Source organism: Halichoerus grypus, chromosome 8, assembly GCF_964656455.1.
Source record: "Halichoerus grypus chromosome 8, mHalGry1.hap1.1, whole genome shotgun sequence".
Lineage (NCBI taxonomy): Eukaryota > Metazoa > Chordata > Mammalia > Carnivora > Phocidae > Halichoerus > Halichoerus grypus.
In genome coordinates this window covers 19,198,865-19,218,684 of record NC_135719.1, presented here as the reverse complement: position 1 = coordinate 19,218,684, position 19,820 = coordinate 19,198,865, and positions in this window count along the sequence as shown.

Below are 19,820 nucleotides of genomic sequence, written 5' to 3'. Positions count from 1 at the left end.
CTGTACTTTGTCAAATGCTTTTTCTGCATCTATTGAGAGGATCATATGATTCTTGTTGTTTCTTTTGTTAATGTATTGTATCACGTTGATTGATTTGCGGATGTTGAACCAACCTTGCAACCCAGGGATAAATCCCACTTGGTCGTGGTGAATAATCCTTTTAATGTACTGTTGGATCCTATTGGCTAGTATTTTGGTGAGAATTTTTGCATCCATGTTCATCAGGGATATTGGTCTGTAATTCTCCTTTTTGATGGGGTCTTTGGTTTGGGGATCAAGGTAATGCTGGCCTCATAAAATGAGTTTGGAAGTTTTCCTTCCATTTCTATTTTTTGGTACAGTTTCAGAAGGATAGGTATTAATTCTTCTTGAAATGTTTGGTAGAATTCCCCTGGGAAGCCATCTGGCCCTGGGCTTTTGTGTTTTGGGAGATTTTTGATGACTGCTTCTATTTCCTTAGTGGTTATAGGTCTGTTCAGGTTTTCTATTTCTTCCTGGTTCAGTTTTGGTAGTTGATACATCTCTAGGAATGCATCCATTACTTCCAGGTTATCTAATTTGCTGGCATAGAGTTGCTCATAATATGTTCTTATAATTGTTTGTATTTCTTTGGTGTTGGTTGTGATTTCTCCTCTTTCATTCATGATTTTGTTGATTTGGGTCATTTCTCTTTTCTTTTTGATAAGTCTGGCCAGGGGCTTATCAGTCTTGTTAACTCTTTCAAAGAACCAGCTCCTAGTTTCGTTGATCTGTTCTACTGTTCTTTTGGTTTCTATTTCATTGATTTCTGCTCTGATCTTGATTATTTCTCTTCTCCTGCTGGGTTTAGGCTTTATTTGCTGTTCTTTCTCCAGCTCCTTTAGGTGTAGGGTTAGGTTGTGTACTTGAGACCTTTCTTGTTTCTTGAGAAAGGCTTGTATTGCTATATACTTTCCTCTTAGGACTGCCTTTGCTGTATCCCAAAGATTTTGAATAGTTGTGTTTTCATTTTCATTGGTTTCCATGAATTTTTTTAATTCTTCTTTAATTTCCTGGTTGACCCGTTCATTCTTCAGTAGGATGCTCTTTAGCGTCCATGTATTTGAGTTCTTTCCGACTTTCCTCTTGTGATTGAGTTCTAGTTTCAAAGCATTGTGGTCTGAAAATATGCAGGGGATGATCCCAATCTTCTGGTACCGGTTGAGACCTGATTTATGACCTAGGATGTGATCTATTCTGGAGAATGTTCCATGGGCACTAGAGAAGAATGTGTATTCCGTTGCTTTGGGATGGAATGTTCTGAATATGTCTGTGAAGTCCATTTGGTCCAGTGTGTCATTTAAAGTCTTTATTTCCTTGTTGAGCTTTTGCTTAGACGATCTGTCCATTTCAGTGGGGGGGGGTGTTAAGGTCCCCCACTATTATTGCATTGTTGTCGATGTGTTTCTTTGCTTTTGTTATTAATTGCCTTATATAATTGGCTGCTCCCATGTTAGGGGCATAGATATTTACAATTGTTAGATCTTCTTGTTGGATAGACCCTTTAAGTAGGATATAGTGTCCTTCCTCATCTCTTATTACAGTCTTTGGTTTAAAATCTAATTTGTCTGATATAAGGATTGCCACCCCAGCTTTCTTTTGGTGTCCATTAGCATGGTAAATGGTTTTCCACCCCCTCACTTTCAATCTGGGGGTGTCTTTGGGTCTAAAATGAGTCTCTTGCAGACAGCATATCGATGGGTCTTGTTTTTTAATCCAATCTGATAGCCTGTGTCTTTTGATTGGGGCATTTAGCCCATTTACATTCAGGGTAACTATTGAAAGATAGGAATTTAGTGCCATTGTATTGCCTGTAAAGTGACTGTTACTGTATATTGTTTGTGTTCCTTTCTGGTCTATGTTGCTTTTAGGCTCTCTCTTTGCTTAGAGGACCCCTTTCAATATTTCTTGTAGGGCTGGTTTTTTATTTGCAAATTCCTTTAGTTTTTGTTTGTCCTGGAAGCTTTTTATCTCTCCTTCAATTTTCAATGACAGCCTAGCTGGATATAGTATTCTTGGCTGCATATTTTTCTCATTTAGTGCTCTGAATATGTCCTGCCAGTCCTTTCTGGCCTGCCAGGTCTCTGTGGATAAGTCTGTTGCCAATCTAATGTTTCTACCATTGTAGGTTACATATCTCTTCTCCCGAGCTGCTTTCAGGATTTTCTCTTTGTCTCTGAGACTCGTAAGTTTTACTATTAGATGTCAGGGTGTTGACCTATTTTTAGTGATTTTGAGAGGGGTTCTCTGTGCTCCCTGGATTTTGATGCCTGTTTCCTTCCCCAAATTAGGGAAGTTCTCTGCTATAATTTGCTCTATTATACCTTCTGCCCCTCTCTCTCTTTCTTCTTCTTCTGGGATCCCAATTATTCTAATGTTGTTTCGTCTTATGGTATCGTTTATCTCTCGAATTCTGCCCTCGTGATCCAGTAGTTGTTTATCTCTCTTTTTCTCAGCTTCTTTATTTTCCATCATTTGGTCTTCTATCTCACTGATTCTTTCTTCTGCCTCATTTATCCTAGCAGTTAGTGCCCCCATATTTGATTGCACCTCATTAATAGCCTTTTTGATTTCTACTTGGTTCGATTTTAGTTCTTTTACTTCTCCAGAAAGGGTTTGTCTAATAACTTCCATGCTTTTTTCAAGCCCAGCTAGTATCTTTAAAGTGATGGTTCTGAACTCTAGATCTGACATCGTACTAATGTCCGTATTGAGTAGGTCCCTGGCAGTCGGTACTACCTCTTGTTCTTTTTGTTGAGGTGATTTTTTCCGTCTTGTCATTTTGTGCAGAGGAGAATAGATTAATGAGAGAACAAAATGCTAGCAGGGTAACAACGTCCCCAGAAAATATACTCTAAACAACTCAGAAAAGACCTGAAGTAGTGGGAAAAGAAAGGGAAAGAGAGAAAAAAGAAAAAGAAAGAAAAAAAGAAAAAAGAAAAAGATAAAGATAAAAACAAACAAAAGCAGAACAAAACAAAACAAAACAAAAACAGAATGTGATCAAATATGATCAGGCTGGTTTATAGATCAGTGCCACACACTAGATTTTGGGTGTATTTTGGTCTGTTAAAAGAAAGTGCCTCCCAAAATTTAAAGAAAGAAAAACTTATATATGTACAATAATAAGGGTTGATATGATGAAGGGATGGAATATGACTGTAAGATGGAAATTATAAAAAATTTTAAAAAAGTATTTGATAAGTTGTTTGAAAAAAGAAAGAAGAGGATTAAAAAAAAAAAAGAAAGAAAGAAAAAAGGGAGAGAATGTGATCAGCCAGGGGAGTAGAAAAAAACCATACACTAGAGATTTAGAGTATATTTTGATCTGTTAGAAGAAACTATCTCAAGATTTTAAAGAGAGAACAACTTATATATATATGCCAAAAATACGGGTAACTACTATGAAGGGATAGAATATGACTTTAAAAATGAAAAATAAAAATGTTTTTTTTTTTTAAAAAAGGGATTGATAAGATGTTGGTTGAAAAAGGGAAAAAGAAAAATTCAAAAAAAAAAGAAAAAAAGAAAAAAGAAAAAAAGACAGTTAAAAAAAATAATTAACTTTGAAAGACTGAAGAATCATGGTAAAAAAGCCATGAATTCTACGTGCAGTATTCCCCTAGCGCTGGAGTTCTGCCGTTCTCATTGATCGGTAAACTTGGTCTTGGCTGGCTGTTCTCGCTGATCTTCTGGGGGGGGGGCCTGTTGCCGTGGTTCCCAAATGTCTTTGCCGGAGGCAAAATTGCCCCGCCCTTGCCGGTCCGGGCTAAGTAATCTGCTCGGCTTTGCTCTCCGGAGCTTTTGTTCCCTGCAAGCTTTCCGTACAGCTTTGGAGGCGGAGAGTGAAAATGGCGGCCTCCCAGTCTCCGCCCCGGAGGAGCCCTCAGGGTCCCGCTTCTCAGCGAGCCCCCAGAGAAAAGCAGTCAGTTACTCCCGTTTCCCCGATCTCCGGCCACACTCCGCGCTCACCCGGCCTGTGACCGCGCCTTTCTATCTGGCACCCGACCCGGCGTGGAGTCTCCAAACCCAGCAGATCCCCGCGGTGCGCTCCCGCACCTCTCCTCCCGGGGGAAGAAGGTGAGTCTCCCCGGATCTGCCGCTTGTTGGGTCCCTGCTGGAGGAGCAGTGGCCCGACTGTGCCGCGGATCACGGTTTATAGCAACCCTGAGCTGAGAGCCCGCGCCTGGGCTCTGTCTCTGCAGCCGGCTTCCCTGCTCCGATACCTGGGAGCTCTGCCACACTCAGGCACCCCCGGTCTTTCTGTGACCCCGAGGGTCCTGAGACCACACTGTCCCGCGAGGGTTCCACCCCCCACTTCACCACCAGAGTGACGTCCCTCAGCGGAGCAGACTTCTAAAAGTTCCGATTTTGTGCTCCGTGGCTCTATCACTTGCCAGAAGCGGCCGACGGAGGCCCCTCCCCCACCGTCTATCCTCCCGAATAACGCCTCGGATTCACTTCTCCGCACGTCCTACCTTCCAGAAAGTGGTCGCTTTTCTGTTCAGAGAGTTGTTGCTATTCTTTTCTTCGATCTCCTGTTGAGTTTGTAGGTGTTCAGGATGGTTTGATCCCTATCCAGCTGAATTCCTGAGAGGAGACGAAATACAGGTCTCCTACTCCTCCGCCATCTTGCTCCGCCCATCTCCTTCCTTTTACTTTAATTAAATAAATACTCATCATCCTTTAGCTTTTAACATAAAAGTAATAACTTCTGGGATACCATCCCTGACTCACCAATACAGGGTGTGTTCCCCAAATACAGAACCCCACAGAGGATGCAGCCTCATGGCAAGTCAGACCATATGTATAAAGACACATTCCTAAATTAGGCAAATTCATGAGGAATGTCACCTTCAGTTCTCAACAGAACTCTATGGGGTGCTTGGTTTTATTACTGCGTGAAAGATGGGGACTCTGAAGCCTAAGGACTTAGGGACTTCTCCAAGGCCAAGGCTACATAGGTAGCAATGGGAGGTGCCAATTTTCTCTCCAAATACCATGAACATCAACCTATTATTTGCATCCCTGGTGTGTCCCAGCCTTCCCGACAGTAGAGAGATCATGGTTTCCGTAATTCCTAACACATCATCCTTAAAAGCCCAGGCTGGAGCTGGCTGAAGCTGCCAAGAAAACAGCCAATTAGTGCTCTGTTTGGGGTTCCTTTTCCTCTGTATTACTGCACTCCTTGAAGACTCCTTCCTTTGTTTATTCACTGAAGTTCAGCAGACCCCCTGGGGCTTGCTCTAACATGGAATCATCATAATTAGTCCAAAACGACAATTCTATTATACTTTCACTTTTATCTCCGGAGATGCCCAGACACCTTGCCAACACTCAGTCTGTACTTTTGTCTGAAGATGGGACCAACTGTGGGAGGAACTGGGAAGTCCCCTTATGGAAGCAAATGTTGTAAAAGAAAATTGGTATCTGGTTCCTGTCCCTTCTGCATGTGTAATATGTGGGGGTTAACAGAATGCACTTGTAATTTATAACTCTATGCTGACAGATATAGGCTCGGCAAAGGCAATTTTAGGGTGGGGAGAGGGATGACTGTTATATCTGGAGTGCTCTATGTCTCAGAATTTGACTGTAAGTCAACTTATTCATGGCAATCAACTTGGAATGAAGGGTTTCATGGGATGTAGGACTTCCGGTGATAAAGCTGGGACAGTGCAGAGCAAAATAAGATGCGCTGGTTGCTTTACCTAACACAGATACCAGCTACGTACCAAGGTTTGGCAAATGACCTGCCACCTATTTTTGTAAATGAAGTTTTATTGGGATACAGCCATGCCCATCTACTTATGAATGGTCTATGGGTGATGTCCCACTATGCTAGCAGAGCCCAATAGGTGTTTAGAGGGAGACCATATGGGCCACAGCGCTGAGCATACTTACTACCTAGCACTGCACAGAAAAAGTTTGTCACATCCTGATCTATATTTCACTTAGAAAAGATCTTGAAGACGATGTATGCAATGATGTCTAAAGATTTTGGGGCACCTGGGTGGCTCAGTCAGTTAAGGGTCCTACTCTTGATTTTGGCTCAGGTCATGATCTTAGGGTGGTGAGATCAAGCCCCGGGTCAGACTCCACGGTCAGTGGGGAGTCTGCTTCTCTCCTTCTCCCTCTCTCTCTGCCACTTCCCCCACTTGTGTGTTCTCTCTCTCTCAGATAAATCAATCACTCAATCAATCACTCAATCTTAAAAAAAAAAAAAAGATGTCTAAAGTATTCATCAGAGATAACCAAACCCACATTCTTTCACTTTATGATCAACCACCATAAAATGGCTTTATATAGTGAAGTTCTGATACAGACATCCAATTACTCCTTAATAAGAGGGAATGCTAACCTTTCACCAGAAAGACCAAGAGAACAGTTGCTATTTTATCTAAAATGTTCTTTTTTGTCTAGGTTCTCTTTTTCCTGGGATTTAGCTTCCTGCTGTTCAGGTTAGTTTGTAGATCTATAAATCTCTCAATGCTCAAAGTTGGGGTTTTTTTCCTTAATTTTATTAAGTTTTTAAATTTTAATTCCAGTAAAATCATCATACAGTGTTTATTAGTTTCAGGTGTACAATACAATGCTTCAAATATTCTATACATTACTCAGAGCTCAACATGATAAGTGCACTACTTAATCCCCATCACCTGTATCTCCCAACCCCCACCCACCTCCCCTCTGGTAACCATCAGTTTGTTCTCTATAGTTAAGAGGCTGTTTCTTGGTTTGTCTCTCTCTCTCTCTCTTTTTTCTTTGTTCATTTTTTTCCTTAAATTCCACGTATGAGTGAAATCATATGGTATTTGTCTTTATTTCGCATAGCATAATACCCTTCAGCGTCATCCGTGTCATTGCAAATGGCAAGATTTCATTTTTTTAAAGATTTTATTTATTTATTTGTCAGTGAGAGAGAGCACAAGCGGGGGTGTGGCAGGCAGAGGGAGAAGCAGGCTCCCCACTGAGCAAGGAGCCCAATGGGGGACTCGATCCCAGGACCCAGGGATCATGACCTGAGCCCAAGGCAGATGCTTAATCGACTGAGCCACCCAGGCATCCCAAGATTTCAATCTTTTTATGGCTGAATAATTTTCCATTGTATATGTATACCACATCTGCTTTATCCATTCATCTCTTGATAGGCAATTGGGCTATTGTAGATAATGCTGCAATAAACACAGGGGTGCATCTATCCTTTCGAATTAGTGTTTTTGTATTTTTGGGGTAAATACCCAGTAGTGTCATCACTGGATCATAGGATAGTTATAGTTTTAAATTTTTGAGTAAATTTCATACTGCTTTTTACAGTGGCTACACCAGTTTTCATTCCCACCAACAGAGCACGAGAGTTCCTTTTTCTCTACATCCTTGTCAACATTTGTTGTTTCTTGTGTTTTTAATTTCTCAATGTTCAAAATTTTAGGATTTTTTTTTTAAGTAGTCTCCACGCCCAGCCTGGAGCTCAATGTGGGGCTCCAACTCATGAGATCAAGACCTGAGCTGAGATCAAATCAGATGCTTAAACAACTGAGCAACCCAGGTGCCCCAAAGTTCTAAATATCAAGTTTTTTTTTTTTTAAAGATTTTATTTTTTTATTTGAGAGAGAGAGAATGAGAGAGAGCACATGAGAGGGGGGAGGGTGAGAGGGAGAAGCAGATTCCCCGCCGAGCAGGGAGCCTGATGCGGGACTCGATCCAGGGACTCCAGGATCATGACCTGAGCCGAAGGCAGTCGCCCAACCAACTGAGCCACCCAGGCGCCCTAAATATCAAGTTTTTAATGTATAAATTTCTATAGATGATTGTCTCCCAAAGCTATTCCTGCTATGATGTTGACTGCTTGCTTTGTATATAAAAATGGACTCTAGAGGGCACCTGGGTGGCTCAGTTGGTTAAGCGACTGCCTTCAGCTCAGGTCATGATCCTGGAGTCCTGGGATGGAGTCCCACATCGGGCTCCCAGCTCAGCGGCGAGCCTGCTTCTCCCTCTGACCTTCTCCCCTCTCATGGTGTTTCTCTCTCTCTCTCGCTCTCTAATACATAAATAAATAAAATCTTTAAAAAAAAAATGGACTCTAGAATTGGACTCTGGTTCAAAGTATAGCTTAGCCACTCACTGGTGAGTGGTCTTGAGTAGGTTCAACTCCTTGGGACCTCAATTTTCTCATCTGCTTAGTACAAATACTATTATGGTATGTTCAAAGAATTAATGTAGCCAGAGTACTAAGCACCAAAGTATACACTCTAAGCATTCAATACATTTAACCTACTGTTTATTAATATCACCATTATTAACAACTCCTTAAATCATTACTTGGTCTATTATTCTGAAGTTATAAACTTTTACTTCCTTCTTGGTGCCTGTATTAGTCAAGGTTCTCCAGAGAAACAAAACCAATAGGAGATAGATAGATAGATAGAAAGATAGATAGATAGATAGATAGATAATGATTTATTGTAAGGAATTGGCTCATGGAATAGTTCAAAGGCCTGAGTGTTGGTGGTATAGATTCTGGGTCAGGTGTGAAGGTCTGAGAACCAGGAGCACTGAGGGCAGGAAGATATCTCAGCTTCAACTGTCAGACAGAGAGAGATTCAGACATTTAAGAGTTTGGGTTGAATGATGCCTACCCACACTGCACAGGGCCATTTGCTTTAGTCAGTTCACCTTTTCAAATGTTAATCTCTTCTGGAAACATCTTCACAGGCACACCCAGAAATAATGTTGAATCAAACATCAAACACACCCAGAAATAATGTTGAATCCTGTGGCCCGTCAAGGTCACTCATAAACTTAACCATCACAGCGTCCAAACTAGAACACATCCCCTTCTGGACAAACAACTGAACACAGTGGTAATACCTTCTCGCACAGATCTTCCCGAGTAGCACTTGCTCAGAGACATTTGTGTTGAACGTCTCGGGACCCACTCTGCGGGCTGCATGTACACATGGGCCCCTTGAATCATGCCATTTCCTTCATCTCTACAGCTCAGTGAGAAGCAGAACCGTCCCTTCTCCTGACCTCAACTGAGCACGTCCATGTCACACAGTTAGGGAGCAGTGATCTAGATCCCAAGGCCTGTCCTTTTCCTCCAAGTCCAGCGCTTTTTTTATTGTCTCCTGTGTCTTTTGAGATAATCCCTAGCGCCACCGTTAAACAAAAAGCAGTGGGCAGTCTTAAACATTGAAATGTTGCTCAAAACCTCCTTAGTAGGGACAAAATAATCTATTCCTGAAGGAAGAAAGTTGAAATTCAATGTATTCAGGTTGAACTTGCTGCATCCTAGAACATTAAGCCTGGATGGTTCAGGCGATTAAGCATCCGACTCTTGATTTTCAGGTCATGATCTCAGGGTTGTGAGACTGAGCCCCTGTATGGGGGATCTTCGCTCAGCGTGGAGTCGGCTTGTCCCTCTACCTGTGCCCCTCCCCCCACTTGTGTGCTGGATCTCTCTCTCTCTCTCAAAAAAATAAATAAATAAAATCTTAAAAAAAAAAAAAAGAACATTAAGTCTCTGGCATTGTTCTCTCAGACCTTCTGAAACCTCAGAGAGATTAGAGGACATTTTGAGATTAAGCATACGGGTCAGAGAATGAGGATAGGAAGGCCTCTTGAAACTCCACTACAGATATTGACTTTAAGCATAATAGTCCTTTAAGGAGAATGTTTAACTGACAACATAGACTTTTTTTTTTTTTCTTTCTTCAGATACCTCTTGGGAAACCTATTTTGACCCAGAATGTTTATTTGGTGATGATGATCAGTGAATTTTTACGTTGAAGGGGACTTCAGGGGTGACGCTGAACAATGCATTTTGTGGCCAGCGACAACTGAGGCTCAGGAAAGCTGAGTGACATGCCCAACGTCACACCCCAAGGAAGGAGAAGCACCACTGATAGGACCTAGATCTCTTGATTCTTAGTTAAGGGTCTCTTCAGCTGTGAGCCTTTCCCTGTAGATCCCTTGTTACATTTTTCTACCAGCTACAAATGTCCTCCCAAGTGTAGCTTTCTCGGAGAGCCATGAGCCTGGAGCGTTAAGGATATGCCATGTGGAAGTCAGCCAAATCTTAAACCTTTCTCTCTGGCCTGCCTGGTCTTAGCCTTGTTTGTGACCTGGGTTCTAGCTTCCATTCGGACTCCCTATTTTTCCTCCTCTCCTCTGTGCATTTTTTTTTTTTTTTTGGATTTTAGTAGGATTGATAAAGTTTGCTTTTGTCTGCACTCAGGATATTACTTAATAAAATACAAGGTCACTTGTGTGAATGAGAGTCAACATATGGTAGTGATTACGTGGTAAAGGAACAAAAGCCCAGCGAGGGAACACAAAAGCACATTTTCTGCTGCCAACTAGCAGCACTCACTGAGGGAAGCAAATAGTCTGCCTGTAATTCTGTCAACAAGCCTGAGGCACAGACTCTTGAAAATCCCAGAAGTGAATCTGTGAGTGAGGGGAAAAGCCCTAATGAAAGAAAATAGAGAAATGAGCTCTGTGCTGAGCAGAGTCACTCCCTGTGGCATTGTGATTGGGGCGCAGGCATCCATCCACATACACTTGGGCTGAAGTCCCTGTCTCCCACCCTTGTGAACTTCACGTTGTTGGTCACATGGCACAACCTCTTTGAGACATAGTTTATTTTCAACAACAACAAAAAGGGGAATACTAATAATACGTATTTTGCTGAGTTATTGTACAGGTTGCAAATAGTGTCTGATCCTAGGCATGAGAACTCAAGACTGTTAGCTATTATTATTATTATTATTATTATTATTATTACTAGCACCTTCCGTCATTATCATCTTAGTCTAAGGCATCATGATTGATCTTACCTGGCAAAGATCAGTAGTTCATAAGAACTTCCCGACGAGTTATACATACAAACTATTTATATTTAATATATGTGTGTTTGTGGATACAGTTACACAATCTTTTCTCCAAAATCACAGGTCATACACACTTTAGAGAAAAAAAAAAGAAATCAGAACTTTGGAAATATTAGATAAGTTATACAGGACACATAGCGTATGCTATGTAACAATCCCAGTGAATTCCTGAGTAGTGCCCTACAATCAGTCACATTCACTTCATTGTCAGGGGTTCCCAAGACCATCCCCAGACCTGGTGATTTGCTAGAAGGACTCGCAGAAGTCAGTATATAGTCATGCTCATAGCTATGAGTTATTATAACAAAAGGACACAAAGCAGAATCAGCAAAGATAAAAAGCTCAAGGGACAAAGTCCAGAGGAAACCAGGCATAAGCTTCCAGAGCCTTCTCCCAGGGGGATCACACAGGATGCACTTGATCTCTCCAGCTACATATGTGACAACACATGTGACATGGCATCTACCACGGAAGCTCATTGGACATTCAGCGCCCAGGGTTTTTATTGGGGACTCGACACATAAACACCCTTCACCTTGCACAGACCAAAATTCAAGACTCCCATAAGGAGAAATAGGTTTTCAACATAAGCCACATTGTTTCTATGAACAGCTGAGCATAGTAAGCCGCTCTTATGAGTCAGGGATGGTGGCAACCCTCCCAAAATGCAAGTTTCCAGATGCCAGTCAGGAGCCAATCATGCAGAGGCCTTTTTAAGGTGGAGCAGTCTCAGGCCTGCTGCGCTCACTCTTCCCACGCAGCTTTCTGTAGCAAAATCTGTGAATAATTACACGAAGAGTCATGAAGACTCCAAGCAGCCTCATGCCACTTTGGGTCAGGCTTTGCCACCAAATCAATTCAGATTAGGTCAGGTATTGCTGTAAAACATGTCATGAAAGCCTCTGGTTTTCAGAACTTCTTGGGTTTTGGAATTGCCATGAAGAGATTAAAGCTGTTTTGTTCTCTCTCTCTCTTTCTGCCTTTTCTTTCTTCCTTCCGTTTTTCCTTTATTCCCTTCTCTTCTCCCTTTCTCTCTCTCTCTCTCTTTCTTTCTTCTTAACTTTGCCTTTGCTCAATCTAATTATTAAGGAAAATGTATACAGTTGCACAAAAGTCAGGAGGTGAGAAATGCAAGCGTTTCATACCATTACAGGCTTTATACCCTACATGGTGGTATGATGTCCCTTGAAGGGAGATTGTGATAAATGTAGGGCAAACCCTAAAGCAATGACTAAAATAACCAAACAAGTGGTTCAGCTAATGAGCCAAAAAGGAGATAAAATGGAATCCCAAAATTATATTTAATTAATTCCAAACAAGATAGAACAACAGAAAAAGGGAACAAAAAACAAATGAGACAAATAGGGAACAAACAACAAGAAAACAGAGTTAAACCTAATGATATCATTGATTACATTAAAAGTAAAGAGCCCAAACATTCCAATTAAGAAGCAAAATGTCAGATTGGATAAAAAAGCAATACCGATATTCTTGTTGCCTAGCAGAAATGATCTCTATAACAATGCAAATAGATTAAAAATAAGGATGAAAAAATATGCTATGTTAACACTAAAAAACAAAACAAAACAAAAAAACAGAAAAACCAAGCAGAGTGGGTATATCAGTATCCCACAAAGTAAATTTCCAAGAATATTAGAAGAGATAAATAAGGTAATTTTATGGTGGTAAAAATGTCCTTTAAGAAGACAAAACAACCAAAAATGTTCATGACCTAAGAGAGTTTTAAAATTCACAAAGCTAAAATCCACTGAAAGTGCAAAAACAAACAAATTCACAAAGAGAATCAGAGATTTGTATCCCCCTCCCTCAATAATTGATAGAGTGAGCAGACATAAAATTCAGGCAGGATATAGAAAAATTGAACAAAATTATCAACAAACCTGACTTATGTTACATATATAGAACAATCCACTCCAAAACATCAGACTACACGTTCTTCTCAACCACACATGGAACATTTTTATAAAGTTATAATTTGGACCAGAAAACAAATCTCAATAAATTTTGAAAGATTCAATTCATGCAAAATATGTTCTAGGATAAAGTTAGAATTTAATTACAATTCAAAACCAGAAAGATTGCTTGAAAACTTATGAAGTACAGAAACTAAGTAACATATATTTAGGCAATCCATTTATCAAAGAAGCAATCAAAAAGGAGAATTAGGAAATATGTTGAATGGAAAAAGAAAATAAAAACACAGCATGTTAAAATTGGTTGAATACTGTAAAATAACACCAGGGTGATACTTGTACCACGAAACAATTCTATTAAACAGAACACATGTCTTACGTTAATGGCCTATGTTTCTACCTTAAGAATCTAGAAAATAAAAGGAAAGGCACATTTGATCCAATGAAGAAGAAAGCAAATAGAAATGGAAATCAATGAAACAGAAAACCAAAAAAAAAATATTACTAGAGATAATAAATGAAACTAAAATTATTTGAGAAGACTGATAATATGTAATATTGACAAACTAGCCAGGCTTGATGTGAAGGAAAGAAAAGAAGACCCAAATTGCTAATGGGACAGATTACATTAAAGCTGATTCTATAGCTATTAGTGAACCTCAAGGGAATTTTGTGGACTTTTTTCTTTTTCTTTTTTTTAGATTTGATTTATTTGAAAGAGAGAGAAAGAGAGAGAGTGGGGGGAGGGGCAGAGGGCGAGAGAAAATCCCAAGCAAACTCCGCACTGAGCACGGAGCCTGACGTGGGGCTCAATCTCGTGACCCTGATATCATGACCCGAGCCAAAATCAACATCCATCTCTTAACAGACTGACCAATTGAGGCACCCCCAAGGTAATTTTCTAAATAACTTCATGTCAATAGATTTAACAATGTAAACTTTGAATTAGGCAAAAAAAAAATTGTTTTAGATCCAACTTCAAAGCATAGTTATAATCAAATATTTTTTTAAAATATACTTCAACACTTTTTAAATGTCTGCTCTTCAAACAACACTGTTGGGTGGATAAAAATATAATCCATAGACTAGGAGAATATTTGCAAAGTTTAGCTCCGATAAAGGATTGGAATCTAGGATAGGTAAAGAATACTCAAAACTCAACAAGAAACAGCACAATTTTAAAAATGAGCAGAAAGTCTGATCAAATATTTTACCATAGCAGATATATTGATGGCAAATTAGTACATACAAACATGCTAGATTTTGACAAGTCATTTAAAAATGCCAATTAAAACCACAAGGAGATATCACTACATACCTTTTAGAATGGCTAAAATTAAAAACCATACAAAGTACTGGCAAGTGGGTGGAGAAATTGGAACCCTCCTATACTGCTATTGGAAATGTAAAATGGTACATCCACTTTGGAAAATCATTGGAAGTGACTTTAAAAATTAAACATCCATGTACCATATGATCCATTCTACTCCTAGCTATTTACTCAAGAGAAAAGAAAGCCTATGTTCTTTCAAATACTTGTATACAAATATTCACAGCAGCCTTATTTATACTTGCTATAAATTGGAAAGAATCCAATTGTTCATCACCAAGTGAATATATAAACACATTATGGTATATCCACACAATGGAAACAACTCAGCAATATAACTGAATGAGCTGTTGGTATACACTACAACATAGCGTATGAATTGAGAACTAATTATCCTGAGTGAAAGAAGCCAGATAAACATAGAATATCTTCTGTAGACTTCATTTATATAAACTCTAGAAAATGTGAGTTAATCTACAGTCATAGAAAGCAAGGAAGGGATTGCCAAGGGGCACATGGAAACTTTGGAAGATGGATATGTTCACTGTCTTGATTGTGGTGATGGTTTCGTGGATGTATAAATAATTCAAAACTTTAATAACGGTATACGTTAACACGTACATTTTATTATAGGTCAACAATTAAATAAGAACATTGTACAAATATGTCAAAAATTATTAAATTGCATAATTTAATATGTAAATGTTATTAAAGGTCACCTATACCTCGATATTTAACCCCAGATGAGAGATTGTTCCATATCCACCCAACAAAGCTTAAAAACAACCCTCAAGAGAATCAGACTATTTCCAAGCAAACTTAATCCGCATTCCAGAAAAAAAAAAAAAAAAAAGCCCCCAGATACTTAAAGGAATATTCATTTAAAAAATTCAGCACTAAGCAACATAAAATTCACACTGCATAGCATTTAATCGAGATTGACAAGGCAGGCAGGGAAAGAGGAAAAAAGACCCATGGCAAGTAGAAAAAATTCATAAATAGAAAAAAACCCGGAAGCAAAACAAATGATAAGAATTAGTAGACAAGAAAGATAAACAGTATTATCAATATACTCTCTACTTTTAACAAAGTGGAAGAGAGAATGAGCAGATAGGAAAAATAAAAGATATACAAAGAACCAAAATCAAAATTTTCAAAATGAAAAATAAAATGTCTGTTGAAAAACACATTGGATAGGATTAAGAGCAGGTAAGATATTGCAGGGAAAAATTAATTAACCTAGCCATATAGAATGAAACACACAGAAAATGGAAGCCTAAAGATGGAGAAAAAATGAGCAGAGCATTTGTGAGCTCTGGGACAACATTAAGTGGCCTCACATATATATGTGTGTGTATTATTATATACGTGTATTATATATGAGTATATTAAGTGTATATACATACAGTTTTCAAAATGAAAAAAATGGGGTCATAAAATATTTGAAGAAAGGATGTTTGAAATTTTTTTTTATCATAACCAAATTCAATGAAAACCATAAACTCACAGGTTCAAGAATCCTAAACAGATTATTCATCACACACTTATTGTGTGTGGTAATTAGGCATGGTAAGAGGTGTCTAAGTTTATAATCCTGGCCTCCTGGTGTTCATGTTCTTGTGTCATACCCTCTCCCTGCATATGTGATGAATTTATTGGTTTGCATCTAATAAAAGAGAATATGGCAGAAGTGATCAGATGTCATTGCCAAGATGAAGTCACAAAAAGATGGTGGCTCCATCTTGGTCTCTTTCTTTCTCTCTTTGATCACCAGTGGCCATGACATGGGGACCCATAGGCCACCTATGGAATAGCCCATATGGTGAGGAATGATGGTCTGCCAACAACTGTTTGAGTGAGTTTTGAAGCAGATTCTCCAGCCCCATTTGAGCCTTGAGATGACTGCAACGTCATGAGAGATGTTAAGCCAGAAACATCCATCCTAGCCACACCAGGATTCCTGCCCCATAGAATCTCTGAGATCGTAAATGCTTGTTGCTTTGAGCCATTCAGTTTTTAAGTAATTTGTCACCTATCAATAGGTAATTAACATGTTGAGTATGCATGAATCTAAAATCAAAAATCTTACATTCTAGAGTCTATCCTTGAATCGAGAAGGTTTTCCAGAAACATTTGCAAAACAAATGAATGTATGAAAGATAAGACAGGTACCCCAAATAACTGTTACCATAAAGATGAAAGCAATTGTTCTTCATTAAAGCTTTATAAGATTGGCAAGGATATTGCTATGAGAGTTCTTGGGAGGAGGCATTGTTTCTGGTTGAGAAAAGAGGGGCTTCTTTCAGGAGGAGACAGTATTTTGGGCCTTGAAGGGATAGAATTTGACTACATTTTGCTGACAATGAATCTAGGCACTTGGAGTGAAAGAATTAGTCAGAAGACTGATGGGAAACTAAAGGGCACGTATAGGAAACCGTGAGCAGAATGTAGCATGAGAAAACAAGAGAAAAGATAATGATGGAATAAATACTACTCTTCTAGGCAGATCACCATAACTTCTGTTTTGGACTCATGTTATAGAGATACTGCATATTAACACAAAACATTAGTTCTTACAAATAACTCTTTTTTCATTATAATTTCCTTAGTCACATTGAGCATGTGGTATCTACCTGCGTTAAATTTAAAGGCATGAGATAATTAGCTTTCTTATTCTCAGAGAATAATAGTCAGATAGAGCGCAATGGTAGACTACTAATCTCTTCATTAGGCAGAGTACTTCTGTATTTCAAAAAGCTGCAATGACAGGTACACCTCGAGAGAGGTGTGATCACAAAGAAGAAAAATCCATTTTCTCATCTGACTTACATTACACCTACACGTAGTATGAACTTTCATTATATTGCGCCCCTTTGACTTATTGTCTATATTATTTATCTTCACACTTTGATTTTCTTTCCCTGATGGTTTCTAGTAGTTTTTCCTTGCCAGTTTAAATTCTAGCTTGCTTCTCCATACTGTTCATTGATCACTCACTTTCTCATTTTTAATTTCCGCCCTTTAGAGTCCAATAACACTTTTCATGGTGCTGCTAATTCCGTCCTTTTTTCCGCTGCCATGTTTCATCATTAAGTGACCGTGGAAGTTTCCAGCTTGTTGGGGACACAAGCCTCCTTGAGCACACCTTGCTCAAATGTGCACTTCAGAGCTGTACAAAACACGAGCAGGAAACAGCACAATGACCCTACATGCATTTTAAAGATTTTATTTATTTATTTTACTTGAGAGAGAGAGCGTGCACACAAGTGGGGGGGAGGCGCAGAGGGCGAGGGAGAGAGAGAATCTCAAGCAGACTGCGTTGAGCAGGGACCCCGACTTGGGCTCGATCTCCCAATCCTGAGATCATGACCTGAGCCAAAACCAAGAGTCAGATGCTTAACCCACCCAGCCACCCAGGCCCCGCATTTTAAATGCTGGTCCTCTGAGCCTACTCCTTCTGACTCAATTTGCAATTCTCTTTCATTTAACAAAATTGACATTTATGCCATATACTAAAATACAGTTTCTTCAGGTGAAATAACATGATGTTAGGCTTTGCTTGGTTCTTAAGAGAAGTGATTAGTTTTTATTGCTGGGGAAGAAAGAGCCTGTAAGAAATGAGACATTATGGACACAAAACTTAACCAAGGCCCAGAATGTTTTCATCTACTGTGTGGGCATATAGCTTGGATTCCTGCCTTAGTTTTACGGAATTCCTGAACATATTTTACCCCTGAATGTGTGTGGTAAAGCATACTCAGTTCGATATCTAAGGCTGGGATTTTCAAATGAGAGTTACTAAAGCGAAATTCCATTTTGCAAATTCATCAAGTCGGGTCCAGTTTCACCAAAATCCATCAAGAATAAGGAGATAGGTCACAAACTCATTTGGAGGGTGGGTGCAAAGGTCATTATAAAAGTTCAAAACTACAACCAAATTTGTCTGACATTGAGAGAATCAGCTGTGAAACTCTCTTTCCTTTATGATCTAAAATACATTTTGCATTTCACTGAATTGGTTTTTATCCTTCCCATTCTTCATTTTAAAATAAGCCTAATAGGAAGTTCAAACTACCAAGCCAACTTATTTTTTTAAAGAATAAGCCCTTAACAGAATGTATAAAATTTTAAACATAGAAAAAAAAAAGAGCACATTTATACTGGAAATTAAGGAATTCATTTAGTATTAATGTGAAATTTATTATTATTCTTTAAAAAGATTTTATTTATTTATTTCCACAGAGATAAGAGCACAAGCAGGGGGAGTGGCAGGCAGAGGGAGAAGCAGACTCCCCACTGAGCAAGGAGCCCAATGTGGAACTTGATCTCAGGTCCCCAGGGTCATGACCTGAGCCAAAGGAAGACGCTCAACCGACTGAGCCACCCAGGCATCCCAGATTTCTTACTATTTTTTTCTCTATTTTGGGCCCAGAGTCTCTCAGGAAGATACAACAATAGTCATAAATATGAACCTAAAAAATCAGTAATGCAGGTCATCGTTTACCAAGTCAGCTTGAAAATATTATTATGCACTTAATAAAGCCCCATGTATTTCCTGACTACTTTTCAATCCATTAAGTAGTGATTCTGTATTTTCTTTGTAGGTCATCATTCCAGCCAGTAATTGGAGGCTCGATGAGTGAAAACTTATTCAAATTATATGTCCCAGCACTCACAAATATAGGCTGGAGACGTCAAGTCCAAAACTGGTTAATGTCCTCGACTAAGTGTTATTTCTTTCCATGTATCTATATTTTAATTTTCTGATTACTCGAGTAAACAATCACGGAAATATTGCTAGACGGGTCTGGCTTCATTTTCTGAATTGATCTCCTGCTGGTTGAGTGTGTGTTCCTTGCAGTGGTGTGCGCTAAGACTCAATCCTGAGGATCTCCTCTCTCAGCAGTTGGGGTTGCGCGGAATCATTGTGTTTGCTAATTCCCTTGTATATTTTCTACCTGGAATCCTGCACCTGACTCTGTACTTTACTTGCTGGACCCTGCAGGTGCTCCTACTACTTCTGACATGCTATTGTGCTCATTTGTTTCCATGTTTTCCCCCTTCAACAAACTGTGAAGCCCCTGGGGGGCAGGAGCCTCATATCTTATTTATGTATAGCCATAGTGTATACTTTAGGGCTTGACACATTGTTGGCCAGGGGGTAGGAATAGCCACCTGACTTCTAGCCACCTGCCTTATCCGGCCAGCACAGAGTTAATAAATGAATTCCTTTAGGTGGGCAGTTTGTGGGAGTCTCTGTTTCTTTGTTTGTGGCCAGTCACACATTTATTTTACCAGCCTGGCCCCTATAGGCATGCTAGTCTGTGGCCCTCATTGTAGCTACTCAATATATGTTGTAGTTATGTGGGTGAATGTGTCAATGAATGCCCGTCTAATTGCACAGAAAATTATTATTCCAATATTCCAGTCCTGAAAATTCTTTCAGTGTCATCTCAGATTTACAACAGTAAAGGTAGAAAAATATAACTTTGTTATACAATGTACAAAAAAGCACTGCAGAGGTAGACCTCTCTGAGCATTCTAGTAGTCAAATTAGGAAAACCAGTTCACTTGTGCTCTCTACAGAATTCAGGGGATGCCAACAAACCAATCGTGTGGAAAAGCCTAGGTTTGCATACCCGTCAT